Genomic DNA, 16900 nt, shown 5'->3' with positions numbered 1-16900 from the left:
CACAAACACACCTCTGCCACATGGTGCATATTGCACTAATCTGTGTGGGAAAAGTGACTGTGCAGACTGCACACATACTGTATGCAGAACAGAGTGCATGTTGTGACCACATGAAAGCTGTTAGTGATATCTTTATCATGATTATAATGCCATGGTTGTGACTGTAGAATGCTGCACTAATGTTATCAGCAGCAATATCTATTGCCATCTACAAATAATGGACTTTACAGAATTGAAAGTGATAAATAGATCTGCTGATTACAAGTTGTAGCACATAAGTGGCTGATAGCTGTGCTATGCAACAGGATGTGGGGAGGGGGCTTTGTTATCTTAGAGAAGGGAGGGGGAGCAGAGCTGTGCTGGTGCATGTGAAAAACAGACTGGGGAGAGGCCATGTGACCAGAGAAAAAAACATCACAGAGCCTCACAGGAGAGGAGAACCGTGAGTAAAAATCATAAGAGCATTTCTGAGGGCATGTGAAGCAAAGCCAATAAACAAACAAGTGTGATTTTATTATGTGCTGCATTACAGTAAGATATGGGTTTATTGCTTTTTTTAATGCACAAATAAGGTGTCCAGGGCCATGTATACCTTCGGGAGCAATTTTTTTAAAGATTATTTTTAGCCCAAAATGAGTAAAATGCAGTTTTTTTTCAGTTGGTCTTTTTTAAAATACTGAGCTGTTCTGTCACAAAGGGTTACACATTTTTCTAGCTGTTAATGTTACATTCACTTTGTAAAGGTCATCTAATAACCCTTTAATGGTCATGAACACTTGACACATTCTTATCAGCAAGATAAAAACTGAACTATAATGGGTGTTTATAAGGTCAAAGATCAGGAGCAGTCAGCTCCCTGCCTGATTGAGCAGAGACAATTCAGAACCAACTACTAGATAAACTCAAAGCTGTGCAAGGAAAACTGCTCAATATTTTTGATAAAGACTATTGAAAAAAAAGATTTTTAGCTCAAAATGAGTACACTGCAATAATAAAAAAATAAAAATAAAAGTTACCAAATTGTGTACATAGCCTTTAAGTGCATTTCTGCTTTTAGTATATATAAAGGAGATGGGCCGTAGCCTCCTTGATTGGTAGGTTGAGACATTTCGATTTTCAGGTGTCCTGATTTTTAAATGAGTAAGAACTGTATCCACTGGGCATTCTGGATATTTGTTCTTTGTAATAATCTTGCCAGCACTGACTAATTCTTTGTAATGGATATTATATTCGTTTCCTAAAAAGGGGCTAACAGTTTCAGGCTTTGTCTTAGTTCCAGCAAGCTTTAGCATTAAACTGGCAGGCAAAACACAACTCTGCTGTACTGACAAGCTGACTTGGTATCTTGGCTTCTTTATGCTGCACTTCACTTTTTAGTCAGACTTCAGTCAAGGAATAGGTTAGAATCCCGACAGCTCCAACATGGAGTCTCAACCAGCACTAAACAGAACTGGCCCACCTTCTTCTGGTAGCAAGCAGGACTGACCGACTTCTGACGAAAGGAAGGGGGGAGAATGGAATGGGGAGTTCCACTCTAACTATAGCTCTGCCGTGTTTGCTGTCACATTCAGGGGCGGATTAAGTGCTTGATAGCCCCGGGGCTGTCTACCCAATCCATATGACATTGTTCACATGGTCTAGGTGCAGCTCTGTCCCATATGAGTGATTGGGGCTGAACTGTAATACCAAGCGCAGTGCTATCAAATGGACAGCGCTGTGCTTGGTAACGAACAAAGAGGCTGCGGCGCTCACTTTAACCGCCTCCGGACCGCCTAACGCAGATGTGCGGTCCAGAGGCGGCAGCGCTGCGCAGAGTCACGCATATACGCAGCATCTCGCGAGATGCGAGATGACGCCCTTTGCCGGCCCGCGCATGCGCAGTTCGGGCCGGTATTTCGTCAAGGGAGGTTGCGTCATCAGCTTGCCAGCCAATGATCGCGGCTGGCAAGCTGATGATTTAAAAAAAAAAAAAAAAAAAAAAAAACACAATCAAGTGCCAGATAACAGATCATATTAGTAAATATGATCTGTTATATGGCTGCCCTGCTCCTCTGCTGGTCCTTTTCGTCGGTTGGATCCAGCAGAGGAGCAGGCTTCACAGTGAGTAGCACCAACACCACACTTTAGCCCCAGATCACCCCCTGCACCCCAATTAACCCTTTGATCACCACTTTGATCGCCCCTGTCAAATCACTGTTTTTTCACTGGTATTGACCGTTAGGTTTTAGGATAGTTTAGGCCCCTTGGTTAGGTAGTTTAGGGATCGGTTAGCGCCCAGCCCACCGCACCGCAGTCACTGATTCGCTGATTAGCGTATCACTAATCAGCATTTGTACTTTTATAGTATCTGGAAGTGATCAAAACTGGTCACGGTCAGATCTATAATAGTATTAGTGTCACTTTAGTTCGCCCTCCACCCAAAACGCAGTGTTTGCCCGATCAGGCCTGATCGGTCGCCCACACGTGCGTTCGCCCACACCCGCCCCACCGCAGTGACAAAAAATATTTTTTTTTTTGATCACTGCACATTCAATTTACACGCGCTGCGGTTGATAAAAAATATCAAAATAGATTTTTTTTATCAACCGCAGCGGCCTCCGGTACTTCGCTAGCCTCCCATTTGTAAGACAGGCTTGCTTTTTTTTCTTGGGTAGTCTCAAGGAATACCCCTAAATTTAGTTGCCCAAATGTCAAACAGGGGGTATTCTTCTGAAGAGGCCTACAGGCTTCTGACCCAGTCGGATGAGGAGTGGGAACCCTCATCTGATGAATCTAGCGGGTCAGAATACGAACCTGTAGAAAGCAGTGGCTCTCTGACCCAAAGTTCGGACGAGGAGGCTGAGGTCCCTGATAGCACCAGGCGTACCTGGCCCCGTGTCGCTAGACCACAGGTTGCGCAGGATCCGCTTCAAGAGCAGCAGAGTGGGGCTGGCGCTGTCGGATTACGTGGTGAGGCATACACCAGCAGCGCGGCCCTCCCTGGACCTAGTACCAGCACTGCCGTACAACCTGGTGAAGTGGCGAGCACCAGAAGGGCAGTTGAAGCTGGTACGGTGGCACGAGCAGTAGTGACCCCGTCGCAGCCACCGCAAAGACGGGACCGTAGAGCCCCTAGAATCCCAGAGGTGCTGGCAAACCCTGATATGCAGTCCCCAACTTCAGCCGCACCTGTAGTTCCCCCTTTCACCGCCCAGTCTGGAGTTCGGGTTGAGACAGCTCAGATCGGTTTGGCCCTGGGATTTTTTGAGCTGTTCTTGACTGCGGAGCTCTTAGACATAGTCGTGGCCGAAACAAACAGGTATGCCACACAATTTATAACCGCCAACCTTGGAAGCTATTATGCCCAGCCTTTCCGGTGGAAACCAGTCCAAGTTTCCGAAATTAAAATTTTTCTGGGCCTTCTCCTCAACATGGGTCTAACTAAAATTCATGAATTGCGGTCATATTAGTCCATGAACCCAATTCATCACATGCCCATGTTCTCTGTGTTGTGGAATCATATCTAGTATCAAATGTATACTTGCTTGTATTATATCTAACAGTTTGCTTAACAAAATGGCCCCTGAAGCAGCAGCCAGCTCCCTTAATAATCCCTTACTAATCACTTTATGATATTGAAATTGCTGACATATTGCTGACATAATGCTGACTTTTGCTAAAGTATGGAGTGATAATGTGATACGTTATCATGGGACTTAGTAATGTGACAATTAGATCATCAAATTAGCCGAGTCATAAAGTTCCCCTTTTTCTGCTATAAAAAATCATGTAATCTGAATAATAAACGGAACATCTAGCATTGACTTCTCTGTGACAGTCTGTGTGTGATCTCTCGTGGGTGGCGTACGTATGCCTATCATTTCATACCATTCGGAGCAGTACATCAACCTTCCCTGACTAATTGGGTCAGATCCAGAATCAGAGCCATATCAGTTGGTGCCCAAACGACGTGGGGCCTGAGGATTGGACCTCCTGCTGGCGTACCCCCAGAGACTGGACCCAGAGAGACAAGCCAACGGACACCGGGACCGCGGCCCGTAATAAGAGGTGAGAAAATATATTCATCTTACCTATTCTGTGTCCCTTGGCTTAGTCTATCCATATTTGTTCTAGGGAGGGGTGCACCGACAGTGAGGCATCCTCAGGGGCATGAAAGTAAGAACCCCATTGTATTGATAAGCTTGATGTATTGTGTTTTATTTTTTTTATTTTTTTTGTGTATGGTTGGTTTCTCTGGGAGAAAGGAGAGGCATAGACTGACAGAACAATAGAAGTCTCCTAAAGTGCCTACATTGAGGGGTAACCCCGGTGTGTGACCCCAAGAAATAGTAGAAGGGAAGGAGACAGCTTGCTGATAACCCAGTGGTGTGTTAATCTCAAGCTCAAGGTGTTTGTTTGTCAGTGTCTGTGCTAATCCAACTATCAGAGACAGTAAGTGAAGGCTCCAGAACGTGTTGAAGGCTCCAGAACGTGGTGTTTTGAAAAAAAATGGGTAACCGAAATAGTGTCCCGAAGGGCTATTGTTCACCTGAACAGTACGTGGCGGACCGGAGAGGAAAAGGTTATGTTAAAGGACTAAGCAAGTTAGAAAAGAGTTATGATATTGCAAAAGGAGGTGTATTGTGTTCTGCTATATGGCAGACATTGTTGACTGAGAAGAGAGGCAAATTGAATGATGATAAGTTGATAGATACAGTTAGGGTATGGCTGGACTGTAGCAAAGAATTTGAACAGACAAAAGGAGAAGCAATGTTTGATGAAAAATCAGGACTCCATTACTATCGGCCTGGCCCAGTCTTAGTACAGGAACAGCCACCGCCCTATAATGGCGCAGCTGAAAGAAAAAGGGGAAGTTGGACTTTTACACATTGTGGTCAGCAGAACCCTGCCCCTCGTGATACGTGCTTAGCCTGTGGTGCTCCACACCCACATAATCATGCTCTTTTAGCCCCCCAGCACGTCTCACCAGTCCCAGCAATGACGCCATCTTGTCCTCAGCCAACGCCCAAGGCTGGACTTGTAATCTCCCCAAACCCTGCTCTTTCTGTCATGCCACAAGTCACTACTATATACCCACTTGTAAATCCTGACGGCACCTACATGCTACCCAGTCAGCCCATAGCTCCAGCTCATATAATGGTAGGAGGTAGTGGTGCTGTAGATCAGGAAGATGAGGATGGGGAGAAACAAAAGGAAGATGCAGGGGAAGACTCACAGCAGACAGTGGACTATGCACCTGGTGCTGCAGCACAAACCCCGGGATATCGCAGCCCCCCACCGCACCTTGGACGATTTTCTGATATTACCCTAAGTAGCCAGCAGGGTGCAGCAAGAGCAGTGAATGAGTCTTTTCAAAACCAAATTACAGAGCTGCAAAGAGAGATCCATAACATAGGACAAGGAAATCTTGAAGCCTTAAGGGAAATATACTTGAACACTCGCCCAGTCGGGCCACCTAAGTATGTGTCCTTTACCCCCCAGCAGTTGTTCACCATAGTGAACCTCATGCCTGACCCAGATACTCACCCTATGCCCTTTTACAGAAAATTGGCACAAGTATATCAAACCTACGGGTGTACTTGGTCAGACTTGCAAAGTATTGTACAAAATAAAACTGGTGAATTTTCTTCACTTATAATGGATCACATACGCCAACCAGAACTCCCTGGAGCAAATTATGACACTCGTGATTCAGAATCTGGCCGTGATTTCATTCAGCAATTATATAAGTGGGCGAAAGACAGACTAGCAGAGCAGTCCACAACCCTGCAGGACATGGTACAGGATAAAGCAGAGTCAGTAGAAAAGTTTGTACAAAGAGTTAAACAAAACTATAAAGATATGGGATTCAGTCCAAATGAACCTGTGCACCTAAGACTCCTAGCACGGTCATTTGTAGATGGCCTTAGGCCAGATCTGAACAAAGCTCTTGTAACCTGTCGCCCAGAATGGAAATCATTAACATTGGAAATCTTAGAACAAGTTGCAAAAGGGCTGGAGTGTAGTACAAAGAAATCCCGCATATCAGTCATGGCAGTCATGACGGGAGAAGGAGGAGAGGAAAGACCCCCGCCCCGTGTCTGTTATGGGTGCGGCAAACCAGGGCACATTAAGAGAAACTGTCGCTCCAAACATCTGTGGCCAGCAGATCAGAGCCAAAGAGGAACTCCTCCTCCATGGCCAGCTCCATCCCACTAGGACGTTGGCAAACCAGTGTTGCTGGGAGGGGACACCCCGTGTATGGCAGTCTCTGCCCCTCCTGCAGGCCCCGCCCCTCGAATCACCCTCGATGTGGCAGGGAAGGAACTCTCATTCCTTGTAGACACTGGTGCAGCCCGCAGTGTGTTATGTGAGACCGCCATACTCCCTTCCTGGCTCACAGATATGCATTTACCCTGCTCTGGTTTAGAAGGGGTCACCCAGCACAACCCTGTTACTAAGCCTCTCTTGATTACTCCCTCCACTAAGTCCCAAAGCCAATCTCCACAGTTACATCTGCCCACTGGAGTAATGTCACAATTTGTTGTAAGCCAGACATGTCCTTATAACCTATTAGGCTCAGATTTTCTTCAGAAAATACGGGCCAACATCCAGTTCAAGGAAAATGGTACAGTTGTTTTAGGTACAGCATTGAGTCCTGAAGAAACCTGCCTCCTAATGGCATTAAAATCCCAGTCACTTGAATCACATGAACAAGGGGATTCGCTGCAAAGCATTTTGCACCTCATCCCTGATACCCTTTGGACCAAAGGTCCCCAAGACATTGGGCGTCTCAAAGTCCCGCCAGTCGCTGTAACCTTGAAGAATCCTAACTTACTGCCATATAAAGCACAATACCCTCTCTCCATTTCCCAGAGAGATGCTATCACCCTCCAGATACAGGCTCTTCTTGCAAATGGAGCTATTAAAATTACCACCTCACCATGTAACACTCCCTTATACCCAATTAAAAAGAAGAGTGTGAAGGGACAACCTCCTGTATATCGCATGGTACAAGACCTCAGAGCAATTAATGAGGCTACGGTCTTTGAAACCCCCATTGTACCAAATCCCCACACTTTGCTTGCTAGCATTCCTCCTGTGGCTGCTATCTTTACTGTCATTGATCTAGCAAATGCCTTTTTTTCTGTCCCATTACATGAAGACTCCCAATTTCTCTTTGCTTTTACACATGATGGAAAACAATACACCTGGACGGTGTTGCCTCAAGGAGCTCATAATAGTCCTTCCTGCTTTAGCAAAGCAATGGCATCCATCTTACAACCATGGCAAGCAGATCACCCAGAGGTGGAACTCTTACAATATGTCGATGATTTACTCCTCTGTGCTGACTCACACCCCGTCTGCCTGAACTCATCTGCCTCACTTCTTGCCTACCTGGCGGATGCTGGGTGCAGAGTCTCACGTTCTAAATTACAGTTGTGTCTTCCAAAAGTTGTTTTCCTAGGTCACTGCATCTCACAAGGCAGTAAGCATCTTACGGATGCCAGAAAGATAGCAGTCTCAGACATCCCACTGCCAGATACCCCTCACCAACTGCAAACCTTTCTGGGACTAATTTCATACTGTAGACCATGGATCCCTGATGCATCCGTTCTGATGCAGCCACTGTTTGATTGCATACCCCGTATTGCTACTGTCCCTTTCCAAATGACTGCAGAAGCCATAAAAGCATTCCAATCTCTCAAACAAATCATTGTCACTGCCCCAGCTCTTGGCATCCCTAACTATCAGCTTCCCTTTCGCCTTTATGTCATGGAACGTCAGGGTCATGCCACTGGAGTTCTCACCCAGAGCCATGGGGGTCGTAGTAGACCTCTAGGCTACTTCTCAAAACGTCTAGACCCTGTAGCCAGAGCCACCCCTTCCTGTGTCAGGGCCGTTCATGCTGCTAGTTCTCTCCTGAACGCTACCGCTGACATCGTCCTGGGACACCCACTCACCATCATGGCTCCCCATGACATCTCAGCTATCCTGCAACAAACACAACCTAAACACCTCACTGCACAACGCCACCTCAGGCTCCAGTGTAGTCTGCTTCTGCCAGATAATGTCACCATCCAGAGATGCCACATCCTCAATCCTGCTGCACTCCTTCCTCTCCCAAGGGGGGAGTATACTGCAGATGGAGATTCTGAAGATTTTATTGATCTACGTGCTGAAGAAGATCTTCAGGAAGAAGAACTATGGGCCTCAACCGACTCTCTTTACAAAGAACAAGAACATGATTGCATTACAATGATGGAAGCTGAAGTAGGAACTCCACCATCAATACAGGATACTCCTTTGCAAAACCCACACTGGACACTCTTTGTAGACGGTTCAAGGTATGCCGATGACAAAGGGAAATTCCACACAGGCATGGCAGTTACTAGTGAGTATGAAGTACTGTGTGCAAGGCAATTGCGCCCAGACCAGTCAGCACAAGAGGCTGAACTCATAGCCCTTACTGAGGCCTGCCTCATAGCAAAAGACTCCACTGCTAACATCTACACAGACTCCAGATATGCTTTTGGAGTAGTTCATGATTTCGGAATAATATGGAAGGCCAGAGATTACATTACAGCAGCAGGAACCCCAATTAAACATGCTTTAGCAGTGGAGGCTTTGATGACTGCAGTACTCCTGCCCACCAAAGTAGCAGTAATCAAAGTAAAGGCACATACCCGTGCTGACACACCAGAAGCCAAAGGAAATGCATTGGCTGACCAAGCAGCCAAACAGGCAGCAATGGAAGAGGAAAGAGCACAGCCAGATAAAATCATGTTAGCACAACCGGATGTCAAGCAACAAGAAGTATCATGGGATCTACTGAAACAGATGCAGAAGCAAGCCACCCGCTCAGAAAAGGAAACCTGGCTAAAGGAGTCAGCCCTGGAAGAAGAATCCGGACTTTGGACACAAGGGAAGAAAGTGTGCTTGCCTAGAGCACTCTATCCTGTAATAGCCTCTGTGGCCCATGGGCCCACTCATCAATCTAAGACAATAATGAAAGAACTCATCGATAAAATATGGGTAGCCCCAGGAATCACTCCTGTACTAGTGAAATATGTCCAGTCATGTTTAATCTGTGCCCAATGCAATCCAGGTAGGACTGAGCCCACGCCCAAAAAATGTCTCCCAAAAGCCTTATACCCCTTCCAGAGGATCCAGATTGATCATATCCAGATGCCAATGTGCCAAGGGTTTCAATACGTGTTAGTAGTGGTAGACATGTTCTCTGGGTGGCCAGAAGCCTACCCCGTCAGGAATCAGACAGCAACAACTACTGCTAAAAAATTGATACAGGAAACTGTCTGTAGGTACGGGGTACCTGAGGTCATTGAGAGTGATCAGGGCCCAGCATTCACTGCTAACCTAACCCAAGAGGTCTGGAAGATGGTAGGGTCACACCTGGCATTCCACACCCCTTACAGACCCCAAAGTAGCGGCAAAGTCGAGAGACTGAATGGGGTATTAAAGTCAAAAATGCTGAAAATGACTAGGGAGACAGGGCTCAATTGGGTTCAGTGTTTACCAATAGCACTCTTTGCAGTCAGACACACTCCCAAACCTCCCCATAAGCTGACTCCACATGAGATATTGTTTGGGTCGGGACCCCGGATGGGGCTGTACTTCCCTCAACAGTTGCAAATGCATTATGAATCTGTTGCAAAGTATGTGATAGCTTTGAGCAAACAGTTGTCTAACATCCATGTACAAGTCTTTTCTTCCATTCCAGATCCTGACTCCCTAGAAGGCAGCCACACTCTGAAACCAGGAGAGTGGGTAGTGGTCAAGAAACACGTCAGAAGTACCCTAGAACCACGCTTCGAGGGGCCTTACCAAGTACTACTGACCACTCCAACTTCTGTAAAGCTCGAAGGGAGATCCACCTGGATCCACGCCTCTCACTGCAAAAGGATAAGGAACCCGCCAGATTCAGAAATAACACAATGATTTTCTTTTATCTGCTAGCACTGGTGACACTCACCAGTGCATACATTCCTCCCCCGGCAGAAATGGATGATGACGGGTGGGACAATAAGTTTGTCAAACATCATCAAGTGTTGTATAAAAGCCTGAAGGAAGGTGATTCTGACACCACCACCTCTTCACTAAAAGATTGTTGGATATGTACACATGGCCCAGTAAATGCTAGAGCTATGCCTTATTTAGCTGTGCCCCTAACCTTCCAAGAGATAAAAGATTTGGCAGGATCAGCTGTTTTCCTTTCTAGCATAAATGAGGTTAATACCAAAAATGGCAACAGAAAAGCTTCCCTAATAGTAGTAGCATGGGATGGGTCCCCATGGCTAATGATAAACAGAACAGGACCCTCAGCTCAGAATAGCAATATGCCCTGGAATGACTATATGTGGAGCAATGTATCCTGCTTCCCAAATTGGACCCACTGTTACTGCCTACAGGTACAAACCCATGGTATGGTTTTCAGTTCCCATAACAGATCAGGCTGTAATGATTCCAACCCAGACAGTCCAGTACAGTGCATTGGTATATATGCTGAAGCAAGTGGTGATCTGGCCTGCGCCCGGCGCAGTGTAAGGGACTTGACAATAGGGATAACTAGTAAAACCACAGAGGGTCAAGAAAAGGGTCAAAAACTAGCAGAAGGTATCATATTAGCCCACTTAATCACTCGTTTGTTCAATAGTACAGTGGTTTCGGTCCCAAAAAATATATACCTAGTATGTGGACACAGGGCATATAAATGGCTCCCTTCGGATTTCAAAGGTTTATGTACAATTGCTAGGCTCACACCAGCCACTTTTACACTGCCTCATGGAAAATTAAATGTCAATACTATCCCCAAACACACCTTATATAAAAGAGCCGCAGATAACATTCCTAGACCAAATGGAAAACCCCATCTTGTAGAAATGAGTGGTGCCAACAAGTTCTTTAGTACTCTATTAATCTATCCTATGCTTACACAAACATATGACAAACTAGTAATGGCTACCGACTACTTGGATGATCAGATTTGGGAAATTATGAAACTGATGAATACATCTAATGTTGTCCAGAATCAGCTCATCATAGTCACTAATCAACACACTTTAGTATTAGACTATTTGACTGCAAAGGATGGAGGTATGTGTCAGGTAGTAGGTACTGCATGCTGCCATTATATCGATCCACAAGGTAATCTACAAGTAAAAGCTGGTTTGGAAAAGATGAGTGAGATACGTGATGAATGGCTAGAGGCTCACAGTGCAGATAAGTCAACATGGTGGTCTGACACTTTCTCATTCCTTAATCCCAGTAACTGGTTCAAGGGAATTAGTGGATGGACGATGGGAATAATTCAGGGAATATTACAGATAGCCCTAATATTGATGGTAATCTACATATTTATCAAAGTTGTTGTTTCCTGCATTAACCGCATCACCAACAGAAAGAAGCCTGCTGAGGAAACCATACTACTTCTCTATGAACAAATGGCTAGCACCGCAATAGATGTGGATATGATCCCTGCATTCCCGACACCCCCGCCTTCTCCAACTCCCGCTGATGAAGCTCCTCTACCCAGGCCTGAAGATCCAAGAGATGATGAGAATTAGGGACAAATGAATCCCAGGGTATTACCAGAAGTCCGCTCAATCGGGAACTTATTCACAAGGGATAAGTTGTCGCCACTGTGGGTGAAGAGGATACGAATGGTATGCCAGGGGATTCGCTAGGTTTAGGGAAAGTCTACAATCAAGTCTACAAGGGGGGACTGTTGTGGAATCATATATCTAGTATCAAATGTATACTTGCTTGTATTATATCTAACAGTTTGCTTAACAAAATGGCCCCTGAAGCAGCAGCCAGCTCCCTTAATAATCCCTTACTAATCACTTTATGATATTGAAATTGCTGACATATTGCTGACATAATGCTGACTTTTGCTAAAGTATGGAGTGATAATGTGATACGTTATCATGGGACTTAGTAATGTGACAATTAGATCATCAAATTAGCCGAGTCATAAAGTTCCCCTTTTTCTGCTATAAAAAATCATGTAATCTGAATAATAAACGGAACATCTAGCATTGACTTCTCTATGACAGTCTGTGTGTGATCTCTCGTGGGTGGCGTACGTATGCCTATCATTTCATACCATTCGGAGCAGTACATCAACCTTCCCTGACTAATTGGGTCAGATCCAGAATCAGAGCCATATCATCTGCTGCTATGTCCAGGGCACGTTTTGAGGCCATCCTGCGTTTCCTGCACTTTAACGACAACACCGCCTCCCGTCCCAGAGGCCACCCAGCTTTTGACCGGCTCCAAAAAAATTCGGCCCCTCATAGACCATTTCAACCAGAAATTTGCAGATTTGTATACCCCAGAGCAAAACATCTGCGTAGACAAGTCCCTAATACATTTTACCGGGCGCCTTGGCTTCAAACAATACATCCCAAGCAAGCGCGCCCGGTATGGGGTCAAATTGTATAAGCTCTGTGAAAGGGCCACAGGCTACACACACAAATTCCGGATCTATGAGGGAAAAGATCAGACCCTGGAGCCGGTCGGTTGCCCCGACTACCTGGGGAGCAGTGGGAAGACAGTCTGGGACTTGGTGTCACCCTTATTCGGCAAGGGGTACCATCTTTATGTGGACAATTTCTACACAAGTGTGGCCCTCTTTAGGCATTTGTTTCTAGAACAGATTGGCGCCTGTGGCACCGCGCGAGCTAGTCGCGCGGGCTTCCCCCAACGGCTCGTTACCACCCGTCTTGCAAGGGGGCAGAGGGCTGCATTGTGTAACGAAGAACTGCTCGCGGTGAAATGGAGAGACAAGCGTGATGTTTACATGCTCTGCTCCATTCACGCAGACACGACAATACAAATTGAGCGAGCAACCCGTGTCATTGAAAAGCCCCTCTTAGTCCACGACTATAACCTTCACATGGGAGGGGTGGACTTCAATGACCAGATGTTGTCTCCGTATTTAGTTTCCCGACGCTGGTATAAGAAGGTGTCTGTATATTTGATTCAATTGGCTGCATATAATAGTTTTGTTCTCTACAGTAAGGCTGGGAGAACAGGATCCTTCCTCAAATTTCAGGAAGAGATCTAGAACCTCCTGTACCCAGGAGGTTCCGTGGCCCCATCCACCAGTGTAGTTAGCCGTCTACACGAGCGACATTTCCCCAGTGTCGTTCCTGGTACCTCAACCCAACCGTCACACCGAAAAAGATGTCGTGTCTGTAGCAGGAGTGGAATAAGGCGTGACACCCGCCATTTCTGTCCTCACTGCCCCGACCACCCTGCCCTATGCTTTGGAGAGTGTTTCCGGAAGTACCACACACAGGTACACTTAGCATAGGGATCACATCTCACCAGGACAGGCACACAGGGCTATTAGGGCCCATTCACACACAGAGCTGCTGCAAACCTCTCCTTTCACCTGGGACAAAGTGCATAATGTACTTCGCCACATCTTTGGGCGATTTGCGCTTTGCACATTGTCCCATGGGGAAGGAGAGGTTTGTCCTATAAAAAGGTAAAAAAAAAAAAAAAAAAAAAAAAAACGTTCAGTTTCAAAAGTTAAATAAAGTTTATATGTTCTGTTCTAAAGTTAATAAAATTTATTGCGTTGCGGCCTGGTTTTTTCCCTTTTGTTTTGTTTTTTTTACCTTCCAGGTGGACCAACCGATCGACTAGCTGCAGCACTGATGTGCATTCTGACAGAAGCATTGCGCTGCTGTCAGATTACACACAAGTCGGTGTATGCGGCGCTGCAAGACGAGATTTCTCCTCTGCAGTAAAAGATACGTTTGCCGAGGCATATGAGCTGAGGAGGCGTCGGTGTTCATATGCTTTGGCAAACACACACATATATATATATATATATATATATATATATATATATATATATATATATATATATATATAATATAATAATCCCGGCAATGATTTATTCATCCACATCGATTGATGTGAATGGAGAAATAGTGTTTGCCAGGGCATACGAGCTAAGTGGGTATGGATGTTGGGCGGAGCTCCTATGTCCTGGCAGACGCCTTTCCCCTCTTTTTTGGCAGAGATTTTTTCATCCACATTGATTGATGCGAATGAAGAAATCTGTGCCGTTCATTTTTTCTTTCAGCCCAGAGGCTGAACGGAAAAAAAATAATAATCTCATTACCCGTATGCTCAATATAAGGAGAATAGCAGAAACGCCTAATGCTGGCCATACATGTAATGATTGCGGACACCCTCAAATGCCAGGGCAGTACAAACGCCCCACAAATAACACCATTTTGGAAAGAAGACACCCCAAGGTATTCGCTGAGGGGCATATTGAGTCCATGAAAGATTAAAATTTTGGTCTCAAGTTAGCGGAAAGGGAGATTTTGTGAGAACAAAAAATAATCAATTTCCGCTAACTTGTGCCCAAATTTATTTTTTCCTATGAACTCTGCATGCCCCTCATTGAATACCTTGGGGTGTCTTTCCAAAATGGGGTCACATGTGTGGTATTTATACTGCCCTGGCTTTTTAGGGGCCCTAAAGCGCGAGAAGAAGTCTGGGATCCAAATGTCTAAAAATGCCCTCCTAAAAGGAATTTGGGCCCCTTTGCACCCCTAGGCTGCAAAAAAGTGGCACACATGTGGTATCGCCGTACTCAGGAGAAGTTGGGGAATGTGTTTTGGGGTGTCATTTTACATATACCCATGCTGGGTGAGAGAAATCTCTCAGCAAAAGTCAACGTTCCCTTTTTTTTTTTTTTTTTTTAATACAAAGGGGAACGTTTACTTTTGCTGAGATATTTATCTCACCCAGCATGGGTATATGTAAAATTACACCCCAAAACACATTCCCCAACTTCTCCCGAGTACGGCGATACCACATGTGTGACACTTTTTTGCAGCCTAGGGGCGCAAAGGGGCCCACATCCCAAAGAGCACCTTTCGGATTTCACAGGGCATTTTTTAGAGATTTTGATTTCAAACTACTTCTCACGCATCTGGGCCCCTAAAATGCCAGGGCAGTATAACTACCCCACAAGTGACCCCATTTTGGAAAGAAGACACCCGAAGGTATTCCGTGAGGGGCATGGCAAGTTCCTAGAATTTTTTATTTTTTGTCAGAAGTTAGCAGAAAATGATGATTTTTTTTTTCTTTTTACAAACTCTCATATTCCACTAACTTGTGACAAAAAATAAAAACTTCCATGAACTCACTATGCCCATCATGAAACACCTTGGGGTGTCTTCTTTCCAAAATGGGATCACTTGTGGGGTAGTTATACTGCCCTGGCATTTTAGGGGCCCAGATGCGTGAGAAGTAGTTTGAAATCAAAATTTGTAAAAAAAAAAATGGCCTGTGAAATCAGAAAGGTACTCTTTGGAATGTGGGCCTATTTGCCCACCTAGGCTGAAAAAAAGTGTCACACATGTGGTATTGCCGTACTCAGGAGAAGTTGGGGAATGTGTTTTGGGGTGTCATTTTACATATACCCATGCTGGGTGAGAGAAATATCTTGTATAACTACCCCACAAGTGACCCCATTTTGGAAAGAAGACACCCTAAAGGTATTTCATGATGGGCATAGTGAGTTCATGGAAGTTTTTATTTCATGTCACAAGTTAGTGGAATATGAGAGTTTGTAAGGGGAGGAAAAAAATAATAATTTTCCGCTAACTTGTGACAAAAAATTTAAAGTTATATGAACTCACTATGCCCATCAGCGAATACCTTAGGGTGTCTACTTTCCGAAATGGGGTCATTTGAGGGGTTTTTCTACTGTCTGGGCATTGTAGAACCTCAGGAAACATGACAGGTGCTCAGAAAGAGCTGCTTCAAAAAGTTGAAATTCACATTTTTGTACCATAGTTTGTAAACGCTATAACTTTTACCCAAACCATTTTTTTTTTTTTTTTTATCAAAGACATGTAGAACAATAAATTTAGCTTAAAATTTATATATGGATGTCTTTTTTTGCAAAATTTTACAACTGAAAGTGAAAAATGTCATTTTTTTGCAAAAAAACATTAAATTTCGATTAATAACAAAAAAAGTAAAAATGGCAACAGAAATGAAATGCCACCAAATGAAAGCTTTTTTAGTGAGAAGAAAAGGAGTTCAAATTCATTTGGGTGGTAAGTTGTATGACCGAGCAATAAACTGTGAAAGTAGTGCAGTGCAGAAGTGTAAAAAGTGGCCTGGTCATTAAGGGTGTTTCAGCTAGGGGGGCTGAGGTGGTTAAGGACACTGCAATACCAATTATGTTGTGTTGTAATACTCCTTGGTTGTTTTAGACAGTGCAAAGTCATTCTGCCAGAAAACACCCATGGAACATGGGTGGCTTGGGACCCTTTAGAGGGCTGCCATGACAAGTACAAAACATTTTATTCCTGGGGTGCTGATGAGAAGAGGAGGACAGAGGGTGCCCTCTCCCTATCTAACTGATCAGATGCTGCCCTCACTGTTGAATCCAGCATGAGGGGTTAAACTGCCAGGCCCACCTCTGGAGCCTGTGCCATCAAAGTGACAAACTATTATGGCACAGAGCATTATACCAGCGCTCTGATGTAATAAAACGTCAGAGTAAGGAGTTAAAGGGTTTGTCCACTCCTTTACTTCTCATGGGCATCAATATCTAATGAGCATGTAAATGCAGTGCTGATCCCATTCACTTTAAAAAAAAGTCAGGTGTAAAACCACACTTAAGGTGGTTAACACTCAATGCCGTACTATTTTAGCACTGAAATGCCGTGGGTTCAGGAGCTGTACCTATGCCATCACTTGCAAGTGCCAGTTGTGTGTTACAGAGCTGACACATAACATCCGTGTAACGTCCGATTATTTTTTTCTGTCCCATAGAAATTAATGGCTATAAATGAGCAATTATGCTATGGGCAATGGCAACCATTTTTACTTTTGCACTTTATATATACACTCA

This window comes from Bufo gargarizans, chromosome 5 (genome assembly GCF_014858855.1).
Source record: "Bufo gargarizans isolate SCDJY-AF-19 chromosome 5, ASM1485885v1, whole genome shotgun sequence".
Lineage (NCBI taxonomy): Eukaryota > Metazoa > Chordata > Amphibia > Anura > Bufonidae > Bufo > Bufo gargarizans.
Note: the sequence above shows the minus strand (reverse complement) of the source record.